Here is a 24,303-nt window from a genome sequence, read left to right as displayed (position 1 = left end):
GTTTGAAACCTCACCCTTATCCTATTTATCAGCTGTAGCTGGGCAAGTTTTTCCAGAAGCTTTCACCTCCAGGTTTTGTTTTATCCTTGGAGCTCAATAAATATTAGCTATTCTTTGGGGTAATTTTAATAAGTCATTTGATACCAGCTCCTGTAACAAACAAATCCCAAAATATAGGATGGCTGAAGCCTGAAAGAAGCTAATTCACATAAATTCCCAAATGGGTTTTTCTGATTAGCAGGTCGCTCTGCTTCACCTGCTGATTCAGGAACATAGGCTCCTTCCATGTCATGGATCTACCGTCTTCAATAAACACCTTTCAAGGTCATCAGGCTCTGCTGCTTCAACCAGAAAAGAAAGAACCTGGAGAATCCAGTGTGGAAGATTTTATGGACCAGTCCTGGAAGGAGTGGCTGTGACTTTCTCTCATAGCCCATTGGCTAGAACTCAGTCATATCACTATTCCATGGGAGGCTGGGAAATGTAGAAATCAGAAGAAATGTTTTGGCAAATAGCTGGCTAGTCTCTACCACAAAACCAAGTAACTCCCTATCACACTCTGAAGATCTTACCCAACATAACACCATGTGATGTCAAGTCCATGTACTCATTTTTCCATCAATATGGTAAGTATCGGAAATTTTTTAGGTACCATAGTTTCATATTTGGATACACGTTTGCAGGAGATAGTGTTTGAAGCACACTTTCTCTCTCCCGCCTTTGCTCTTGGTGATTTTCCGACAATTTGTTTCTGTCTTATCTACTTTTCATCAGCTTCTACCCCCTGGTACTCCGGTTTGCATGGTCTATTGTGTGGAATTGAACTGATAATAATAAAACACAATCTGAGAAACAAGCTAGGCATCAAGAATCAGAAATAAGTCATGAATAAGTCCTAAGTTGATAGAAGTGAAAAGGGGGCAGGAGAAATGTCAGAAGCCTAGCTAGACAGACACAAATGAAGAACTTTCAAGTGCTATGGATGGAGATAACCAAGCACCATATATCACAACATAATTAGAGATCAAGGTATTTGCTGAAACTACCCTATGTCTCAGAGGCAGAGCCAGAATAGACCGTTATTTGTATAATGCAAAAGCAACACACTTGATGAGAAGAATTAGCAGATGTGTGAGTATTCAGTCTCATTGGCAGTGGTACTCTCAGAGAGCTCTATACTTTATTCATATGAATCATCACAATTTGTAATTATATATTCATTTTTGGATTATTTGTGTAGTGCATATCTTTCCAACTAGACTGAAGACCGTATGAGGGAAAACACTTTATATACATCAATGCTAATCACAGTGCTTGATACAGAGTAGTAAATGCTCAATAAATACTTTTTAGATAGGTGGATGGATGGATGGATGGATGGATGGATGGATGGATGGATGGATGGACAAATAGTTACATTATTATCTTAGTTCAACTAAAAATTAAGTGACCCCCTAGAATATATCCTCCAACTTTAGCGATTTCTTTCTACTTAAAACTGCCTTTTCTCTTGTCTCCAGTCAACCTTTCCTATTTCTGTCCCCATAACTGATAACTTCTATTTAGCCCCTTCATAGGCTTCTGTTTCTCTGCTCGTCCCCTAACTATTGAGTCTCCCAGAGTTCTTCTCATAGACCACTCTTCTTTTGTTCTATATGTTAGGTTGGTGCAAACGTAATTGCAGCTTTTGCATTTATTTTTAACCTTTTAAACCGCAATTACATTTGCACCAACCTAATACTTTCCTGAAATGGTGTCTTCCAACTCGACCAGCTCTTTGTTGATGGCTCTGATAACGCCATACAGCTAACCAAGACCTTGCCCTCAAATTTCAGATGATAACTAGAACCAAACTCATCCTACTTTCTTGCAAACCTGCTTCTGTTCCTATGTTTTTTATCTGTGTTTTTCTATGTGGAAGTGTTTTGCCCTCCTGTGCAAATATATCTATGAAAACGATCAGCACATCCTATTGAAATTCTGCCTCCTATCAAATACATGGACACAGAATGCGCACAGAGAGAATACCATGTGAAGAAGGCAGAGATGGGAATGACGCTTGTACAAGCCCAGGGAACGACAAAGATGGCCAGTATGAGAGGCCTGGAGCAGATTCTCCCTCGTGGCCTCAGGAGGAGCCAACCCTGCCGACACCTTGATCTCAGATTTCTGTTTTCTAGAACTGTGAGACAATACATTTCTGTTGTTTAAGTTACCCGGTTTGAGGTACTGTATTATGGCAGCAAACTAATACAGGCACCTTTAGGGTTTTTTTTAATCAACAGAACTATAGGAAAAATGAAGGAGAAAATACCTGCAATAAGGGCAAGGACCTGAGATTGTGAGTTTGACAGTGACTTGAATCTGGTTGCATATTTATCCAAGAGAAACTAAATTCTAAACCAGAAGTATCTGACGCATTATGACGTTGAAGTGAAGTGTGATAAAACGAGTTCTCTTCTCTGGGCATAGTGGGGGTTCAAATCTAAGAAGAGTTATGTACAGTTTTATGACTAGATCAAACTTTACAATTTTTCCCTCTCAGAGCAGGGCTGGCTTCAGATGACTGTTTCTCTTATATAATACACTACTTTGGACAGTCCTTTGTGTGTGTGTGTGTGTGTGTGTGTGTGTGTGTGTGTGTGTGTGTGTGTTGGAAAGTGGGTAGTTATGTAGTTACAAACTGTCAGCCTATTTATGGCCAATTATATTAAAGCATATTAGCCAAGTTTCAATCACTATTTAAGGAACAACCTAAGTGATTTTTGTAATATTCTGTAGTCTTGGTAAGTCCAGCTTAGCAAGACCTTAGCTGTTTTTCAGTTTAAGACCTGTGGCATTCATATAGTTCAAAAGAAAGATTAACCCTCCATGCAAGGTTCAAACCTGCTTCATAATTCTCAAAGATTCACTGGGCAGTTCCTAGATGCTTATGTAGACTGCAAGAAAACCAAATATATCCACTAGGTATTTTTTTTACATGATTATGTAGGCAAAATCCATTTTTCCTTTAAAGAAGTAAAATTGGAACAAAATGCAACATCAATATTTTCCGCCCTGGATGAGGAAAAAAAATATGGAGGAGATATACTTATAACTGTCTTGCAATTCTAAAGATGCGTTCATTAAATTCTGGGTTTTTTAAAAGATCTTATTGGGGAAGGGGAACAGAACTTTAATGGGGAACAGTGTGTACTTCCAGGACCCTTTTCCAAGTCAAGTTGTTGTCCCTTCAATCTTAGTCGTGGAGGGCGCAGCCCAGCTCCAGGTCCAGTTGCTGTTGCTAGTTGCAGGGGCACAGCCCACCATCCCTTGCGGGACTCGAGGAATTGAACTGGCAACCTTGTGGTTGAGAGCCCACTGGCCCATGTGGGAATTGAACCGGCAGCCTTTGGAGTTAGGAGCACGAAGCTCCAACCGCCTGAGCCACCGGGCCGGCCCCGCCTTCATTAAATTCTGAGTGCTCTAATATAATGATCCTAACTTATCTTTAGATGCATTTCAAATAATTCTCCGTACATAGATGCTTCCTGTGTGCTGTTATATAGAGAGTCTTTCCAATTCATAATAACTTTATTTTTTGTATGTATATACATAAACTTTGAAAATTTCAGGTTTTTATTGGGGGAAGTTTTATACAAATTGAGTGGGAAATATTATATGACTTCACAGTGTGAACATTTGAAGTAATAAAGTAACTATTTGATTATTATAATGCCTGAAAACGATACACGGATTTTATTTTAAACATATTAGTGCTGGATCGTTTTGCTGAGTGGAAAGAATCCTTTCTCTGAAGATAGTATTCCAGTAGTGTTTGCTTTACCAGACACTGGCTGTGAAAATTTAGCTCCTTTGTGTCTCATTTGCTTCACTGATAAAAGAAACAGATTGGGCTAGATAAATTCCAAATTTTCTTCCAGTGCCAAAATTCTAAATTCATTCAACAAATATTTATTGCCTAATATGTACAAAGCACTGTGCTAGCAGTCACTGGTTACACACTAGTGAATAAAAACCCTTGTCTTTGTGCAAAGAAAACATTGTTGGTACCCTCCTGGACTCCAACGTCTGTCCCAGCCCTTCCCTTTCTGGGGCATGTGTCATTTGAGTCATTTTCTTAGAGCAGGCTAATGAGCAAGCCCCTCTCACATTCAATTTCAAGGCTCTCTATCAATTACAGAATAGGTTGGAAGCTCTTTAACTAGACATTCTCTACACAGTGTGCCCTGGCCCGATACCATGTTAACAATCTCATTACTTCAGAAGAAGTATTGGGTAGTACGAAAAGAACCTATGTGGGAGTCCAAAGCTCTATAGCTTTTTGGCAGAGCATAAATATTCTCTGAGCCTCTATTACTTCATTTGTATTAGGTTGGTGCAAAAATAATTGTGATTTAGAAGGTTGAAAATAATTGCAAAAACCGCAATTACTTTTGCACCAACCTAATAAAATAGGAACGCTAATAACCCAGCTCCATGGGGCAATATGGAAGCAGTAAATTATACTTGATAAAGATATGAAAGTACCTTGTAACTATTAAGGTAAGGTGGGATAGTGGAAAGGCTCCAATCACTTAAAACTAGATTGGAAATCTAGCCCAGCACTTCATTAGCTTTGTTACTTTCAACAAGTTAATTAGTATGTCTGAATTCCTTATCTATAAAATGGGATCAAAATAGTTGTTTTCCATGGTTATTATGAGTGCTAAATAAGAAAAATACTTGACAGTTAATGGGTAGATAGATGATCATTGTATAGTTGCTATTGCAATATTAAGGCAGCATTTATTTTAATTCTGCATAGAGAATGAATTGTATAGATACCATGTTCCTACTGGTCGACAAATTTGTTCAAACTTTCCTCAAGAGAAATACACACACACATACTCACACACACACACACACACACACACACACACACACACATTTAGAAGAGAGAAGGAGAAGGGGGACGGTGGAAGAGGGAGAAGGGAAGAAAATTATGAATGATTCCAATTGGAACAACGGTGAATTGCAATCCAAATTCCAAAGTCAGGCTCATCTTACAAGACTATTAAATAGCAATAGATAGTCCACACTTAGAAATGCATAAGAAATAAAAAGAGTGAGGAGATAGATTTGGTATTATTTAGTAGAATTGAAGATGCATAAACTTTAAACCTACAACTCTACTTTTATTTATTTATTTATTTATTTATTTATTTATTTATTTATTTATTTATTTTATCATAGGACAGGCATAAATTTATTAGGAAAAGCAAGTACACTCAGAGACATGGAGAGAGGGCTGACCCAAGAGAGAAAAGCCCTAACAAAATGGGGTATGAACGTAAATGCTAATGACAGAATTGTTTATAAAAGCAAAACATTGGAAACAAGTTAGAAGTCCATCAATTGAAGAGTAAGTAAAATAATCGTGATTTATTCAATAAATAGAATATACACAGCAGCAAAAATGGATGAACTATATAGCTTACATATCAACAGGATTTATTATTTTCAGACACAATATTGAGTAAAAAAATTTAGATGTACAGAAAAATGTTTGCAGCCCAATGTAATTTATTTAAGTTAAAAAGCTTACGAAACAATACTATGTAATGTTTTAAAGCCTATACAGAGGGTGCCAAAATATGTACATACACATTTTAAGAAAGGAAAAAACTGTATTAAAATTGTAATAATATATACCAACAACAAAAGATGAATACAAGTTATATGTATACATGTTTTTGGCACAACTGGTATATGTGGTAAAACTATAAAGACCCGAATTGGAATGATAATCACTAAATTCAGGGTAGAGGCTAATTCTGGGCAAGGTGTGTGTGTGGGGGGGGGAGGGCAGGGGAGAGAGCGCAATCAGGATGAGGTACCCAGGGAGCTTCACCTGTGTTTACAATGCTCTGTTTCTTAAGGTAAATGGCATCTATATGGCCACTTGCTACATTGTTTTCTACACTTTGTATATATCGGAATTATTTTGTAATAGTAAAAAGAGTGTGATAATAAAGTGAGAGGAAAGGAGGGGAGGGATCTTGTTGCCCATGTTAACTGATCGGGAAGTCATGATGAATTGTGGGTGCTGATTACCCAGCTGGAAGCTAAGAGAAGTAATCATCACACCCAGAGTGATATCAACATACTCCGGATTAAAAGAAAAGAACCATGAAAACTTAAGTAGATGATGTTTGTATCTCCTGTACTCAGATCCGAGTATCTATCGGACCTGCTCCTGGAGGCAGCTGGATGGGAGAAGGCAAGCACATAGTATCAAATGAGTGGGCGAGAAGTGCAGGCTTTGGAGGCAAACTGACCTGGCTGTAAATTCCCTTTCTGCCACTCACCCATGGAAATAAGCTGCAAACCCAGGACTGCAAATGATTTGTTGTATTGCCTTAGACAATTTTTAGTTTCAGCATGCTTACATGTAAAATGAAGATTGTAATATCTATGTCTATCTGTATCTATAATATCTACCTCACAATATTTCCAGGAATACAGACACACACACACCTAGCAAATAATAGGCACTCAATGAATGTTAATTTTCTTCCCTTTCTATCCACTAAGACATTTCTTACCCCCTGCATTTTCATAAGATCGATTATTAAGTTTTAGTGCAATCTACTTGAGAATCAGTTTGAATAATCTCATTGTAACAATGACCTGGAGCAGTCTCGATGTAATGTAATTTTTCTCATTTTAATATCTCTTTGTTCACCCTCACTTTTATTACTATAAGTGGCCCAAAAATACATTAAATTTGTAAGACAGTTGGATTGAAGAAACAAATGATCTGTTCATGTTCTCCCCTGACAGGTGTTGCAAAAGCACAGGAGCGGCACCAACTCCGTTTGCCACCAAGATGGCATGCCTGTTGCAGAATGAACTTAGAGCATGTAAGCTCCCGGTGCTCTGGGTCACAGCACCATGTATTTTCTCAGCAGCATATGAGGTCTGACAATTAAGTTCGTGAACTCATCCTAGAAAAAGTGCTACATACCTCATTGCTGAATATCACTATGGTCACCTTCGAAGTACTCCCCTTGGGAAGCTATGCACTGATGCCAGTGCCTAGTCCACCCTTCAAAGCAATTTTGGAACTCTTTTTCTGGAATGCCCATCAGAGCTGTCATCATATTACCCTTGATGTCCTGAATGTCATCCAAATGTCTTCCTTTCAATATTTCCTTTATCTTCAGGTAAAGAAAGAAGTCACTGGGGGCCAGATCAGGTGAGTAGGGAGAGTGTTCCAATACAGTTATTTGTTTACTGGCTAAAAACTCCCTCACAGACAGTGACGTGTGAGCTGGTGCGTTGTGGTGATGCAAGAGCCATGAATTGTTGGCGAAAAGTTCAGGTCATCTATTTTTCTCACAGCCTTTTCAGCACTTCCAAATAGTAAACCTGGTTAACTGCTTGTCCAGTTGGTACAAATTCGTTATGAATAATCCCTGTGGTATCAAAAAAGCAACATCATTGCAACAAGTTCGCAAACTTAATTGTCGACCTCATACGTAGGTGGATTCTAGTTACAGAAGAAGCTGAGATCTCTAGAGTGAGCCAAAGGAGGGCAGACAGAGGCCAAGAATCATGGGCCTATCACTACGAGGAAGGACAGTTTTGATTGTAGTACCTGAGCAAAGGGACTAGCAACTCAAATTCAAGAACTAATGGGAATCAGAGAGCTCAAACAGACGCCAACCTCTCACAAGCTTGTGGGTCCTAGAGACTCCCATAGCATATTCTTGGAGGAAAATTAAGAGGGACAGAGTTGTTAAATATCGTACATAGCCCAGGTACAGACAACCTGATTTTTGTCTCCCATGACCAAGCTAACTTAAACTCATCCGGGATAACAAGCCAGGACCTTTCCAATCAACAACTTTTTAAAAGAATTATTCTGCAAAGAGGATCAGGGACAGGGGTTAGCGGCTGGAAAGTGATATGTGAAGTTAAGAAATGTTTGTGGATTGTGTGGATGCCTGACCACAGTGGTTACCATCAGCATCCAGACACTTCTGATTACGGCAAACTACTGCTTGAGCAACGGTGACCAAACTGTCCACTTGTATACATTTTTTGGCACCCCTGGTATATATATACACACACACATACACACACATATATACATATATTTATATATATATTTATACAAAATAATTAAATATATATATATAGTCACGGGGTGTAAAGTACAGCGTAGGGAATATAGTTGATGGTATTGTAACAGCTATATACGATGTCAGAGGGGTAGTAGATTGGGGGAGGGGTTTATCACTTTGTGAGGGGGATAAATGTGTATTACGTTGCTTTGTACACCTGAAACTAATAAAAAAATACATTTTAAAAAGAGAGGTTTGTTTTTTAAGACAGAAGATACTAAATTATTTTTGTATGTTGATGGGGAGGCTGCAGTAGAGAGGAAAAATTGATGATGCAAGAAAGAGGAAGCTTTGGCTTTAGCTAGGAGCACGTACGGTTAGTCCGTGCCAACAAGAAAGGAGTAGACTGTATGGACCCAAATGCAGGCAGGTGGTCAGATGTGGATTTGGGAGTTTGTTCAAATTCTTTTCTAATTATTTCAAACCTCTCAGTGAATTAAGAAGAAATTTCATCAGCTTAAAGTGAGGGGCGTAAGAGGATATTGGAGTTCTGAGGGGAGAAGGTATAAATAATCACTTTGGAAAGTGGGAGAAAGAACTTTTAGGTAACTAATATAGACAAATGTGGGAATTAGCATATAGACAAAAGTGGAAATTAATATATTAGAACAGAGTAAAACAATAAAATTTATAAGTGCATCTAAAGCTTATTTATGGCCCCGAGAGGAAAGATCAATAAAATAGCAAACTTCTGATAAAACTAATAAAGAACAAAATAAGAAAAGATAAAATGAACATATACAGTATTTGAAATTAAGAAAGGATAAAACTACACTTTCGGAGAATAATTAAAATACTATATATAGAAATTTAGGCTAATATATACAAATATCTTCACATAATGAATAATTTTCTAGGGAAATACATATCACCACAGCTATATTAAGAAGTAGGAAATTGGAATAGGACGATAATCACAGAAAATGTTTAGAAATTATCAAAGAGCTATCAGCAAAAATGACGGAAGGATGAATCCAGACCAACCAGATACCTAATTGAGACCCCTCTTAATGAGCTCTGTCCTGGCCATAGTATGGTGAAAGTGAGCTTTAGGGGTTATCACTTCCATCTAGGAACCAACAGAAGTAAATTCACATTCCATTAAAAGTATAACAATATGCAATGTGCTATCAAATGAGTTACTATTACTCCTCAGTACTCTGCAACTTTCCTAGCCATAGATGTCACATTTTCTCTGATGGTTGATATGAGATCCTGAGAACTGGTGGACCGGGGACTAGAGCTTGAGGTCACCCCATTTTCCAAGCCTGTATTTTCTGAGGATCCAGGGAGAGAGGCAAACAACAGCCCTGATGTGCTGCAGGCTCCAAGTATGATGACAATGTGCTTGTGGCTTACTTTATTAGCACGACCTCTGGTCTCTGTCTTGTTGTACAGGGATGGGGGTGGAGATGTCAAGATCAAGTGCTCTCTGCCCGAGCCCCTGCGACTTCCTCTCCACTGATTACTAAATGATTACACGCCACACATAGGAGAGGGCCTGAAGATATCAGAAGTGACAGAAGCGTTTGAGAAGGGGTTAAGAGGACAGTGTGATTTTCACCTTTGTTACCAGGGACAGCCGATAATGTGATTCTTGTCATTACGGCCCATAGAGGAGAAATGACACAACTCAAACTACACTGACTGCTTCATTACAACCAAGAATGGTGGAAAGAAGAGAAAGATGGCTTTAAGAATTCATTTCCATGGTTCTTTCTTTGGATTGGTTAACTGTCAGTTTGTATATCATACAAAGTAATGATATGCTGCCAATAAAATAGTATTTTTGAAGAATATTTAATGACAACTGACAGTCTTATGATATAATCTTAAATGTAAAAAATGCAAAACTTCATTTTTTATGGGATCATTTACAGTATGATCCCATGTAGAGGGAAAAGCATGTAAGGAATTATATAAAATGATGGCATCTCCTGGTGATTGGAATAATTCTTTTTCCTTTTTCTTATGTTGCTGTATTTTCCAAATTCTCCATATTAAATTTCTTTTGCCTTTGCAATTACAAAAACGTAAAAGAAAAAAAAAACATTGATTTTTAAATGTCAGTTCTTACCTTGTTGAAACCACAGGGTTCACTTCTAGGAACGGCTGAAATGACATTAGGTTGGTGCAAGAGTAATTGCGGTTTAAAAGGTTAAAAAAAATTGCAAAAACCACAATTACTTTTGTACCAACCTAATACAAGTAAAAGGTGGGAAAGGGAGGATGGGGGTGGTTTTCTCATTTTGCTTTTCCCTGAGCCATTTTGGCAGCTCAATTTGAATTACTCAAGCTGATGGGTTTTACTTTACCCTTGTCCAATGGAGAAGCAAGAGGGATAAAGTAAATGGAAGGACAAAGTACAGAGTTGGCTAGAAATTCCACTGTAATAAAGAATTAGAGGGAAAATGTGGGCATTGGAACAGATAGCCAAGTTTATTAATTCTTAGAAAAAGCAGAGGTGAGGACAGCAAGGGGATATATCTCTTTTCTGAAAGTATCTGAGAATGTCTCGGTAACAAAAGAAGAATAAATAACAACAAATAAAGCTATGACATGAAGAATAGTTCATCAGCTCATCACTACATCTCCCTACATCACTGGTATAGTTTAGTTGTTGTTTTCCAATTTTAAACTTCAAATTTCAACTATTTCAGAGTAAAAACAATAACATAGTAGCAAAGAATTTTGAAGCTCCTTGTAATAAATTCAGGATTACTGAACCCAAACGGTCATCTCCATGGATCTCCTGGTTTTATAAGCTGCAAATGCTGTCCTAAAAATCTGCAGATAAGTCTACTTTGGAAGAATTTTTGTGCATGCTCTTGAGTCTGTACAATTTTAATAAGGAAAGAAAATAAAATGTTGACAATCTAATATAGGTTCCATCCCAAACCATCGCTAGATTCGAGGGCCTTTTTATATAATGTTACTGTTCATTGAAGTCTATTCGTAAAATCATTGAATGCTAGAGGCAGAAGTTATTTTAGAAATACAACAAAAGCCAACTGTCTCACCTTACAGATTAGAAAACTGAGGCTGAAGAGGTGAAGTGTGTGTGAAACCTAGACCTAAATTCAAATATACAATTGCCACTGCAGTATGCTGCCTATTCAACTGGTCAACCATCAGAGATTACTGATGCTTTTATTTGAAAAGTCACCAGAATCAAAATGAATCACCATAATATTTTAAAACTTAAAATTTTCCAGCTCACACTAAGCTATGAAATTCCTTCTCTAGCATTCCTGACAGGGTGTCAAGAAGCTACTGCTTAGGAGTGGGAAGACAGGCTTAGAAGGGTTCAAAAAGGAATATATGTTGTTTGTGAGTGTGGACAAATGAACAGATTGCGAGTGGCAAAAAAGGATGCAATGCCTTTTTAAAGTATTTCACTCAGCAAATAAAAATATCGATGCATCAAGGGTTAAATTTCATTTATCTTAAAAATTATTTCTCCAATGATGATGGATGAATTAAGGAGCTACGGTATTTGTTTCTCTTTTTCTTATTTCATAACACATAATATTTACTTCCCTCCTTGACCCCCATGCTTCCTGCTGATGGTTTTAGTACTGCTTTCATGTTACTGTATTTTGATTAATTTATTAAATATACTTTTCACATTTACTTTTAAAGCCACGATCATTAGCTTTGTAATTCTTTTACTTTGGCCACTATGTTCAATGATTGATATTCTTGGTTACAATGGGAAACAAAATAACCATAAAGAATCTGTCCTTTTGACCAACAAATAAGCAAGCCAATTGCTCCAAATCCAATTAAAGTTCACATACAAGGCCTTTGGTTGAACAGAGCCTTTCTAATAAAATTACAAGGAGTTATCCCATTCTCTAATACTATTTTTAATCTTCTAACTTGACATATTAAAGTGGTACTAACTGAATTCATTAAACATGTGATAGTGGATAGGACACTTAAGAACATCATACAAATATAATTCCACTCTTGTTACCTACACATTGCTGTAAATGAAACACATGTCTAAGGGCCAGCTAATCTATTCATTTTATAGCACTTCCATTTAAAATGTGTATTTGTATAATAATATATTCTTTCATTTATTTCTCAAATATGTGTTAAGTCCCTGCTATGAGCCAGGCACTTTTGTAGGTTCTGAGGATATTTACACTTTCATTCAGTTTACTTCTCAGTGGGGTGGGGTAGATAACAGAAAACAAATGAAAAAGACTAGAGGAAGTGTGGTAGGAGATGACTGGAGGAGGAGAGCTACTTTAGACTGGGTGGTTAGGGACATCTGACGTTGTCACACAGCAGCCTACCCATCTGTCTCCTGGTACCCGCCCTTAAAGAAAGAAGAATCTGTGAGACAGATTCTTTCAGGGACTTTGCTTCACCTTTGTGCTTGCACCTTCTGTCTCCTTGTTTGGTCCCACAATATGGCTGGTCAGCCAATGACGGGTACGACTCTCCACGTGGAAAGCAACCTAAGACAGGTGGAGCCCTGTGGGGACCAACAGGATAGAGGTGGGCACAGCCCCACACCTTCCCCAGGCTAAGGAGAGCCTCTGCCTCTGTGGCTGCATTCCTTCCCACAACCTTCAGGGGAAGAGATTCAATGATGTGCTCTCCATCTATTCATATGCATAAAGGTTTTGTCCCTTGGAGAAGTAGATACATCCTGAGACTTACGGTTCTGCTGCCTGCAGACAAGGGTGATTGGCTTGAATTGGTTTCCTATTATGATGTGTGGGATTCACAGATCTTGAGATTGACAAGGTTTATCTCCTTTACTTCCTCACCTAACTAATAAAACTAAGCTAGGCCCAATTCGGGGTTCAGTCCTTGAGGCTGAAGTCCTTTGCCGCCCCCCCTTGCACTCTATTCTTAGCTACTGTATTTCTTAACCCTGCACTGGCCTCCTCGCTCCCCACAACCCTCGTTGTTCAGGATGTGACATCCTAGACAGGGGATGTGAACTAACATATGAATGACAAAAGACCCAAGGTTTGAGAGACAGGTAAGGAGAAATTTGATATGGTGAGGGATCAAGCCACTGAATGTCTAGTGGAATGATATTCTAGGGAACAGGTCAAAAACTCTAAGGCGAGAATGAAAAGGACACATTCAAGGATTAGAAAGAAATCCAGTGTGGCTGGAATGCACTTAGTGACTGAGTAAGTTAACAGTGGAAGAAAAGGGGGTGTACTACTGAGCCATAGGGTGCTTCAATATTAGGAGGTAGAATTGAGGAGGAGATGACAGAAAAGGGAACTGAGAAAGAATAGCCAGGGAGCTAGGAAAAGAAAAGGGTGATATCATGGAAGCCAGAATTTAAAAAAAAAAAAATGGGGGGATGGTCAGCTGTGTGGAATGCTGCTGAGAGTTCTAGCAACATTAGGGCAGAAGAGTGCTCGTTGCCGTCGCAGAATGGAGGCCATTGGTGACCGTGACCTGTACAGTTTCAGGGGAATGGTAGGAGTCGGAGGTAGGATTGGACGGGTTGAAGAGAAGAGCGGGTGATGAAGTGGTGGCAGAGTACAGACAGCATTTTAGACAAGTGATTCTGTGAAGAGTGGCAGAGAGATGGGGATGGTAGCTGGAAGGCATGCAAAATTGGTCAAGGGAGGTTCGGTTACTTTAGTTTATTTTTAAAATTTTATTGGGGAATATTGGGGAACAGTGTGTTTCTCCAGGGCCCATCAGCTCCAACTTGTTGTTCTTCAATCTAGTTGTGGAGGGCACAGCTCAGCTCCAAGTCCAGTTGCTGTTTTCAATCTTTAGTTACAGGGGGCGCAGCCCACCATCCCATGTGGGAATTGAACCGGCAACCCTGTTGTTGAAAGCTCGCACTCTAACCAACTGAGCCACCTGACCTCCCTCGGTTATTATTTTTTTAAGATGTAAGATATTTGAGCATGGACCACATTTTGTTTATCCATTAACCAGTTGAAAGATACCTGAGTTGTTTCCAGTTCCTGGATGTTAAAAATAAAGCTGCTACAAACATTTGTGTACAGGTGTTTGTATGAACATAAGTTTTCATTTTTGATGGATAATGTCCCAGGACTGCCATTGCTGGATCATACAGTAGTGCCATGTTTAGTTTTTAATGAAACTGACAACCTGTTTTCCAAAGTACTACTTCATACTCACACCAGCAATGTATGAGCGATCCAGTTTCTCCACATCGCCATCAACATTTGGTGTTGTCACTTTAAAATATATATATATTAGCCATCCTTGTAGGTGTATAATGATATTTCATCGTGGTAAATGGCTAATGATGTTGAACATCTTTTCATGTGCTTATATACTATCTGTGTATCCTCTTTGGTGAAATACCCTTTCATGGTTTTTTGCCCATTTTTTAAATGGATTGCTTGATTTTCTTCTGTTGACTTTTGAAAAATCTTTATATATTCCAGACACTAGTCTCTTGTCAGATATATGGCTTGCATATATTTCCTCTCTCTTGCTAGCTTGTCTTTTCATCATCTTAACAGTATTTCACAGAGCAAAAGTTTTACATTTTGATGAGGTCCAATTTATCAGTCTTTCTTTTTATGGATCATATTCTTGGTTTCAAGTCTAAGAACTGTTTCCATAACCTTAGGTCTTGAAGAGTGTCTCCTATGTTATTATATAAAAGTTTTATGGTTTTACATTAAAAACCATGATCCATTTTGAGTTAAATTTTATATAGTGTGAGGCTAGGTAAGGGTTCATTTTTTTTTGCCCATGGATGTCCAATATATGATATATTTTAATTAATATATTTAATTTAGAACCCAAGTGGAATAAGTGTTGCTATTGTTCACATCCTTCATCAATTTAGATATTTTCCTGTTATAAATGTAAGATAATCCTAGAAAAGTCAATTTGCATAGCAGTATAAAGCAGGAACAAATATTTTCATGAACATGAACAATTTTTCTTTCTACTATATGCAAAATAAGTTTTAACTTAAATGTATGATCAGTGATAACGTCAGGATTTCTGATTAGAAAGAAGAGTTTCTAAATTTCATTTTAAAAGAAAAAAAAACAACTTACTCTTTTGTCTACCTTGCTCTACACAGGTAACATAGAAGAAAGCCACCAATATAGACATTCAATCTACTTTTCAGAATTAACAGCACTGTTAAATTTTTTCCTTCAAATTATCAAGAAAATGACCTCAACCCTAACCTCAATTTCATATGCACTATGGCCATAGCTTCCTAAACTGTGTCCCTGAGTCCAGACTCATATACATTGAACTCATAATATATCATCTAAATCTTCTTTAAAACCCCTATATGGTCATATTTCTTTCTGCACCCCTCCCTTACAGTCAACGGCTCCTCATTTATTAATAAATAGGCCCGATTTCTTACCTTGGCATTGCAGGCCCCCACCCCCGGCCTCTATAGTAAGTACTTCACTCTGTAAACCAGTCTAATTCTATCTCAGAATCTTCTATGCACTGCCTGCAACCATTCTTTTACTCATGCTATCCTCTTATAGCTGACATTCTATCTGTTGAATAGACGACTCCTGTTTTTCCTACAGTCAGTGAAACACTAATTCCTCCAGTCAAACCACCCTGGTCATTCCAGTCCAAATCTTTCAAGGGTTTTCCTTGTCACCCAGAATAAACTACAAAAGCCTTCCCATTACCTAGGAGACCCTACCTGATCTGGCCAGTGTTATCTTGCTGACCTTATCACTGAGGCCCATTTCTCTATTCACTACTGACCTTTTCCTCCATCTTCAAAGCCAGCATCATCACATCTTCAGGTCTCTCTGTCTCCCTCTTTTATTTACGAGTACAGGGACCCTGTTGATTACATTGGGCCAACCTGGATAGCCCAGAATAATCTCCTTATCTCAAAATCCTTAACTTAATCACATCTACAATCTCCTTTTTGCCATGTGAGGCACCATATTCACAAATTCCAGGGGTTAGGATGTGAATATCTCTGGGAGCCATTGTTCTATAAACCACAACTCCCGCATCTTCATGTATTATTTCCCTTACTTCATTCAAGTTTTCCATCAAATGCCACCTAATCACTGATGCCTCCTCTGAGTGCCCTAAATGGAATACCATACCTTCTTGTCCCTGAATATTCCTCCTCCTTACTTTCCTTATTAACACTTACTACTACTTGACATATCATTTTGGGCTCTAGCCTTACTATACAGATGGAAAAAAACAAACAAACAACAAACCTGGAAACACATTAGTAACTTAAATATCAGATCACATAACTGGAAATAAATTTTAAATAAACATTGGCTTAAAAGTATGCCCTTAAAATAAATAAAGGTCATTTAAAAAGTCACACTAAAGCTTAATACTCATTTTTCTGTGAAGGATACTTTTAATACAAAACAGAAACATCAGCATCTAATACAATCAATGGGGTGGAAGGAAGAAATGCAGGAGAAAGGAAATTTTGATTGTGTCAGTAGATTATTGGACATTATTAGATGAGATCATTTTTGTACTTCTTTGAGTCTCAGTTTCCTCATTTACAAAATGGTGACAATAAGGGCAACTATGTTTACCTATCTCCAGACATCCTGGGCAAAGGAGGGGGGCAGTCATGAAGACCACCCACTTTCTAAGATATATGCATGCTGCTACTGTGTTTCCCCAAAAATAAGACCTAGCCGGGCAATCAACTCTAATGCGTCTTTTGGAGCAACAATTAATATAAGACCCGGTATGATATGATATGATATGATATGATATGATATGATATGATATGATATGATATGATATGATACGATACGATACGATACGATATGATATGATAATATTATAGTATAAAGACCCGGTCTTATATTATAGTAAAATAAGACACGGTATAATATAATATAATATAATATAATATAATATAATATAATACCCGGTCTTATAGTAAAATAAGACCGGGTCTTATATTAATTTTTGCTCCAAAAGGTGCATTAGAGCTGATGGTCCGACTAGATCTTATTTTTGGGGAAACACAGTATTTGTGGATGCTCAGGTTCTGTGGCTTGGGTGTGTCACACAACAGCATAATCTCAGTATGGCAGTATTTTGGCAGTATTTTGTTTGCAGGTGAATCATTCTAATACAATGTCAGGCTAGGCTCCTGTTCCTGATTTTACGAAGTGGGGAAATGTCGGGCTAGGCCTGGTTAGAGACTGACAAATAATCGGAAAGCCTATTATCCAATTACTTCCATTAACATATATAATCACTTCGATTAATCACTTCTATTAATATATATATATATATATATATATATATATATATATATATATATATAACAATAAACATGGTAATAGCATTCAAAACCTGGCATACAAGCAAGATCCAAACAAATGTTTACTTTAGATTTAAGCTTTTTGCTAATGCTCTTGCTTTAACATTGATAAAAATACCATCACAGTCCATTTCAAGAGTAGGGAAGAAGAAAAGAAGGTTAGGTAGATGATCTGTTAGCAATGATCGAAAAGAACCCAAATGAATCATTTGGGGCTGTCACTGCTGAGAAACAGATGCTCTGATATCTTGGCCTATTTCATAAAGGACTTGAATATATATATATATATATATATATATATATATATATATATATACATTATATGTGTATATAATATATATAATATATGTATATATAAGTATATATATTGTATATGTATATGTGTGTGTATGTCTATATATATTAGAGGCCACCAAGTGACTTGCCATTATGCTAAAACAAGTGGTATTTCTGGTCACATCAAAAAAACAAATCAATTCGTTGAAGACAGATAAAAATGTAATTTGCTTACCAGAGTGTGGCTATAATATACTAACCCCCTCCACTCACAGCCCTATGCCATCAAATGCCTGTTTTACCACATTTTTCCCTTTTTTACTAGTCGGCTGTCTTACTGTAAGTACAGTGCAAACAAACGCCTCAACTCATTCATCTCCATGGATTAATTCACTCATTCGGTAAACATTTTTTGAGCATTTGACTAAGTGCTGAGTAATTCTCTAAGCCCTAAGAAACATATATGAACCAGACAACATCCCTGCCCTAAGGGAATTTAGAGTCTAGTCCCCAAACTTCACCCTACTGCTTACCTCTCAATACAGACTCCAGTGCTGAGGCCAGTGCAGTCACTCTCTGCTCCTTTATCTTCCCCAGTATTCCCTGCGTGCATCCATGATGCCTTTCGGCACACCAGATTGAGCTGTCTGCTAACTGGGAGTACCCTGTTAGGCTCCGAGCAGCTTGGGAGAGGCTGGGGTGCTGACTAAAGAGAATCCTTCTTCAGTTGAGATCCTGGGGAGGTAACTGCATGTATTGTCTGTCTCACACACTCACTGTTCTGGACTCTAACCAGATGGGCAGGGGCTTTGCCTCATTCATGGCTGTATCTCCACCGCTAGGACAGTGTCTGAAATATAATACACACTCAATAAATATCTGCTGAATTAATTCATTGACAAAGAAGTCAGTTTTTCTAGGATCTGATTCTTTTCACTACACCCTAAACCACTGTGTTCTTGCTCATTTCACAAGACATATGGCAAAATTCCCAAAAGGGAGGATACTGCTGTCTCTTATGCCAGAACTTTGGCACCAGTGTAGTTTGTAAAACTGAACTTTATGTTGGCACATTTTCTACCCATGACTCTGACTCTAGCTGATTTGTCCCCTTCCAGCTGGCACCCAGCAAGTGAGAGCTCCAAGCCCCTGCACTCCGTTCATAGCTGAAGTTCGTAACCCCTCTTCCTGGATTCCATTTTGTTTCCTGACTTCTCTCTCCTTTTTCCTGGTTTTTTATTTCTTGCATGACTTCTCATGTTAAACCCTGCATTCACCCCCTTGGATCTGCAATTGCTGCTCCAGCTTTAAAATCCATACAGCAATGCTAAAATGGCCCCATAGTCTGTCCAGTGTTTCCTGGCTGTGCTGAGTAACTGCATTTCTTAGTAAGACCACTAAATGCCATCATCCCCTTCAGTGTTGGCTCACATGGCTGGCATCCCCTCGTTCTGACTTCATCCAGTCCCCAAGAGGAGGAATCAGATACAATAGGCATTCAATGAATGTTTGTTCATTTGAATCCCTTCGTAATAGTAGTGGACATAAAATGGGGCCATCGCCTGGCTCACAAAATCCCTTCAGTGACCATGCCTGTGTTGTCCTCCAAATTCTTCTCTGCCCCCAAAACACATAGTTTCAATGGAATCTACTATTTTCGTATATCACACACCTCCCTAGATATAGTTTGTGATCAAGGGAGGGAGAAATTGACCAAAACTTAACAAAGCAAGTGACCTAAATTAACCCTAATTCTCTTATCAGGAATGGCCTTGGAAGACTTGGAAAACAGAAGCAGAACCAACCGCTATGAGACATGTTGGTCAAATAATTCCTTCTCTACTCAAAAAATTAGTCAACAAAGGAATGTCTTCAATTCATTTTGCTATCACTGTCTATCAGGGTGAAGTATATGTACCCTTCCTCTTTCTCCCTTTCTTGAATTAGAGTTTTTATTGCTATTTTATTCTGGTTTTGTTGCACTATTATATATTCGTTACCTTGTGTGTGGTTAAATGTGTCATTTAGTCACAGGGTGTATGACCCAAAGCAAAATTTGAACTTGGTCAAAAGGAATAGATGTTGAAATCTTGGACTTGGAGATGATGTTATGTCTATGTATGACCAACTCTGGGTTGCCTGTCATGGGGAAAACCTGGGAATGTTTATGGTTGCACGTGGGAAAATTGCATTATTCTTGGTGCTAATGATAATAGGAAGAGGGGTCTTTTTACAAGCATATTATAGGAAGACGATGTGTATATGCTAGGAAGTCTGGGGGTAAGATAAATTTTTCATAAATTGACATGTCTACTTGGCTTCCAATGATTATCTTAATGGTGATATCTCTGCTATCGGCTCTTCTTTGTAGAAACTCTACCCCAAACACTGTCCATGGTTCAAATGAGTGCTTCCATAACCTTGCATGACCTTACTAAGCCAACCACAGGGGTCAGTTTTTTTCAGTGTGGGGAGAGGTCACATGTCCCAAAGTAGTCCAACCAGAAATTTTTCCCTGACATTTAAAAACTTCCTGTGCTAGCCATAGTATCTAGCTTTATAGGGAAGGATGTGAACACTCCAAAGCACAAATGAGATATGGAGAAAAATAGAGTAAGGAAAGAAAGAAGAGAAAAGAGGAGAAGGAGAGAGAGAGAGAGAGAGAAGAAATGGGAGGTTCTGAGCGCTCAAGCCTCTGCTTCTTGTACATCCAGAGTGTTCTGGTTATTCTTTCCTGGAAGCTTGGTTGTTCCTTTCTTCATTCATTTTTATGAACACTTCACAGCCTTCCAGAACATACTCTCTTTACCTAGGCTACTTTAAGTTAGGTATCTCTTGCCTTAAAACCATAACAGTCCACACCAATTTGTAATCCATTATTTGGTGATTAAATTTAAAAATTAAAATTAAAAAAATTAATAGAACAAAATAAGTAGAATATTTTAGTGCATCACCTGACATGAGGACAAGTATTGCTTTGACAGTTTTGTTTTGTGTGTGTGCACATGCGTGCATGCTCGGTCACTGAAGGGTCATGCGCAAAAAAGTTCAAAAGTTATGGCACTAAAGCATTTGAATCTGCAACTCAGTGGAGTCACTTTAAGAGTGTAAGAAATCAGTCTAGAAATTGTTTCATTTTTAATGAGCACTCCAGGTATGTGAGAGGTGAAAAAACTTCGAGAAAGGCTAAGTTATTAAGTCTATACTTGAAGCAAAATACTCTCCCCAGAGTGACACTGAGGAATAATTTATGCTTATGATTTGGTGAGGACTGTAAACCAAAAGACCAGAAAGAAGTTCCTTTCAGGAGTTACAGCCTCACAAGCTATAGAAGAGTCCCAGTTACCCAGGAGATTGGCTTGGTAGGAAATGTCCATATTATGCAAAATCTGACAGAGGATCAGAGGAAGTTAATAGAATCCAGGCAGTGGGGATTGCACAGTCATAGGAAGATAATGGGAAGGCAGCAAGACTTGCTTAGACAATAAAGCAAACTATCAGGATGACTTAGTTATTGAATGGACACCTAAGCTAATTTCCTTCAGTCCTGCTGGAATGACACAAGCCTCCTGTTTGTGGAATTCTGCTTCAAAGGGAGTGTTTCCAGGGAAGGATTCAGTCTCTAAATGGAACCTGCTGTGAGATATCAGCCTTATTACTGAAGTGGAAAACTTCAGTTGAGTGACACTTACAGTTGCTCTATGGTGAAGGGAAAGAAAATGAATCTGTATCAAGTTGAGTATGGATGCAGAGAGCAGTGTCTCGCCTGAAGGGGGAAGTACCGTTTCCCCGAAAATAAGACGTGGCCAGACAATCAGCTCTACTGTGTCTTTTGGAGCAAAAATTAATATAAGACCCGGTACTATATTATATTATATTATATTATATTATATTATATTATATTATATTATATTATATTATATTATACTATACTATACTATACTATATTATATTATATTATTATATTATATTATATTATACCCATTCTTATAGTAAAATAAGACCGGATCTTGTATTAATTTTTGCTCCAAAAGACGTATTAGAGCTGATGGCCCGGCTAGGTCTATTTTCGGGGGAACATGGTAATTCCTGGCTCTGATCAAATTATCTGGAGGAAAAACACAATCTTCATAACAGAAAGCAGAACTGTCAGAGAGTGTTAGGTATGCTTTAGGGTGCTTGAAACTCTAAAACAGCTCTGTCCAATCGTGTTTTATGGTGATAGCTAGGTTCTATGCTGTCCGATACAATAGCCACTAGCCATGTTTGACACCTGACCTTTGAAATAAGACTAGTATGACTGAGGAACTGAATTTTAAAATTCTATTTAAATTGAATTAATTTAAACTGAAGTTGAAATAACCACATGTGGCTTATGGCCTCCATAGCGCACAGCAGAGGCTAACCCACAAGAGTGTCTAGGGATTTAGGAGGCAGCTACCTGGTGGTGGGTATGAACCCTCCACCTGGAAACAGGGTTGGAGACAGGTAGAATGGACGTGATGGAGAGCTTTGAAAGCAAGCCAACTATAGGAGAAAGCAACATTTGCCTGTGTGAGGCGCTGCTTACTTCCTACACACTCCTTTCCCTGGAATTCTCACCTATCTATTTTGTGAGGTCCTTTGGAAAATCCCATTCTGCATGATTTGGGCTCAGAGAACTCACAGGAAGAAGTCTGTCTACAGGTTGATTTGTGTGTTAAAAGGGGAGCAATGCATCCTTGGGTTCTAGGTCTTACAGTTGCAGGAGGAATCATAATATTTTACCCTAATATTTATCCAAAGAAATCCAAAACACTAATTCGAAAAAATATATGCACCCCTATGTTTACTGCAGTGTTATTCACAATAGCCAAGGTACGGAAACAACTGAAATGCCCATCAATAGTCGATTGGGTAAAGAAATTTTGGTACATTTGTACAATGGAATATTACTCAGCCTTAAAAAAGAATGAAACCTTACTATTTGTGACAACGTAAGTGGACCTAGAGGATATTATTCTAAGTGAAGTAAGTCAGAGTGAGAAAGACAAATACCATATGATCTCACTTCTATGTGGAATCTTAAAGAACAGAATAAACGAACAAACAAAACAAATAGATACAGAGATACAGAGAAAAAAACTGATGTTTGCTAGATGAAAGGGGGGTTGAGGGATGGGGGAGAAGGTGAAGGGATTGGAAAATACAAATTGGTAGGCACAAGAGAGTCGTGGGGATGTGAAACACAGTATGGGGAATGTAACAAATAATGTTGTAAATATTATATAGGATGAAAATGGGGGCTGGACTTGTCAAGGGGATCACTTCATAGACTGTCTAGATGCCTGACCACTGTGCTATACACCTGAAACTAATATAAGATAATATTGAATGTCAACTATAATTACAGACACACACACACACACACACACACACACACACACACACAGTCAAGGGATGTAAAGTATAGCATAGGGAATAGAGTCATTGAAATTTTAACAGTTATATACGATGTCAGAGGGGTAGTGGATTGGGGGGGGGGGATTATCACTTTGTGAGGGGTGTAAACATCTAATCATTATATTGTTTTGAACATCTGAAACTAATACTAAATTATATTAAATTAAAAAACAAGAAGTATCCCCTCAAAGAAGAATTTTACCCTAAGATATGTACAAGTTTTAGCAAATTGAAACTTTTAGTCTAAATTTTAAATTAATTTTGCCTTATAGCTAGATTAAACAAACAAAAAAATTCCGTTGAATTGTAGATTTAAAGAGACATAAATTGAGCTAAAACAGTGTGTCTAGACATAGCTTCTCATTAGTATCTAATTCATATAATATTGTACTGCTAACTGATTCTAAACAAGTTTCTTATGTTCTCTACAATAAATGGTGTCATTATCCTCCCACAAGTCATCTAGGTGGAAACCTCAAAAGCATCATTTTTTTCTTTGTAAAAGTTGAAAGATGTTTTTAAAGTATTGCACATGTTTTACTTGTCAACTATAGAAAAAATGATGATACAAGTAATCAAAAAGAAGGAAAACATTACTATTGATCCTGCTACCTACCGTTTAATTTTGTTTTCTATACCTCCAGAGATATTTTTGTCCCCTATGATTAATAAGTTTCTTTATACATGCATGCACTCACATATATATTAAAATGAGATCACCTAGTATCATTGTTTATAATCTGCTGTTTTTCTCTTTCACTGTATATAAACAGAGGTGTAATTAGTTTCGTTGAAAAATATACATATTTGCATTCGTTTTTACATTTTTAATAACTGTATAATATTTCACTGTATAGACGAACCAGAATTCATTTAGTTATCTCCCTGTTGTACATTTAGCTTTTCTTTTTTCCCACTATCATCAGCAACCCTCTGTTGGGCATTATTGTGGAGGCGGGGACCTTACACGTTTGCTGTCAGAAGGACTTGTGGGTAGAAAAATATACCAGGGTATCCATTTACGAAATGACTATTGATCTATAAGGAATTTGGCTTGTGAGCTGTGGCAGATCCCAGCAGGAGACCCTTTGAGATGGCTCTCAAAAGACAACAATATATATACATATA

The 24,303-nt window shown here is 37.8% G+C and overlaps 1 long non-coding RNA gene across 3 annotated transcripts in view; it reads left to right on the top strand.

Annotated features, from left to right (window-relative positions):
* Positions 1–7,490, top strand: part of LOC141569609 (uncharacterized) — a 135,591-nt gene extending 128,101 nt beyond the window's left edge. For all 3 annotated transcript variants that reach the window (XR_016019907.1, XR_016019908.1, XR_016019906.1), the window contains exon 4: positions 6,826–7,490. This is a non-coding gene — a long non-coding RNA (uncharacterized LOC141569609). The remainder of the gene's footprint in view (positions 1–6,825) is intronic.
* The last annotated feature ends 16,813 nt before the right edge of the window (positions 7,491–24,303 follow it).

The sequence above is a fragment of the Rhinolophus sinicus genome, chromosome 18 (assembly GCF_057876585.1).
Source record: "Rhinolophus sinicus isolate RSI-liver-muscle chromosome 18, RSI-T2T, whole genome shotgun sequence".
NCBI lineage: Eukaryota > Metazoa > Chordata > Mammalia > Chiroptera > Rhinolophidae > Rhinolophus > Rhinolophus sinicus.
This window is presented reverse-complemented; position numbering and strand designations above follow the sequence as displayed.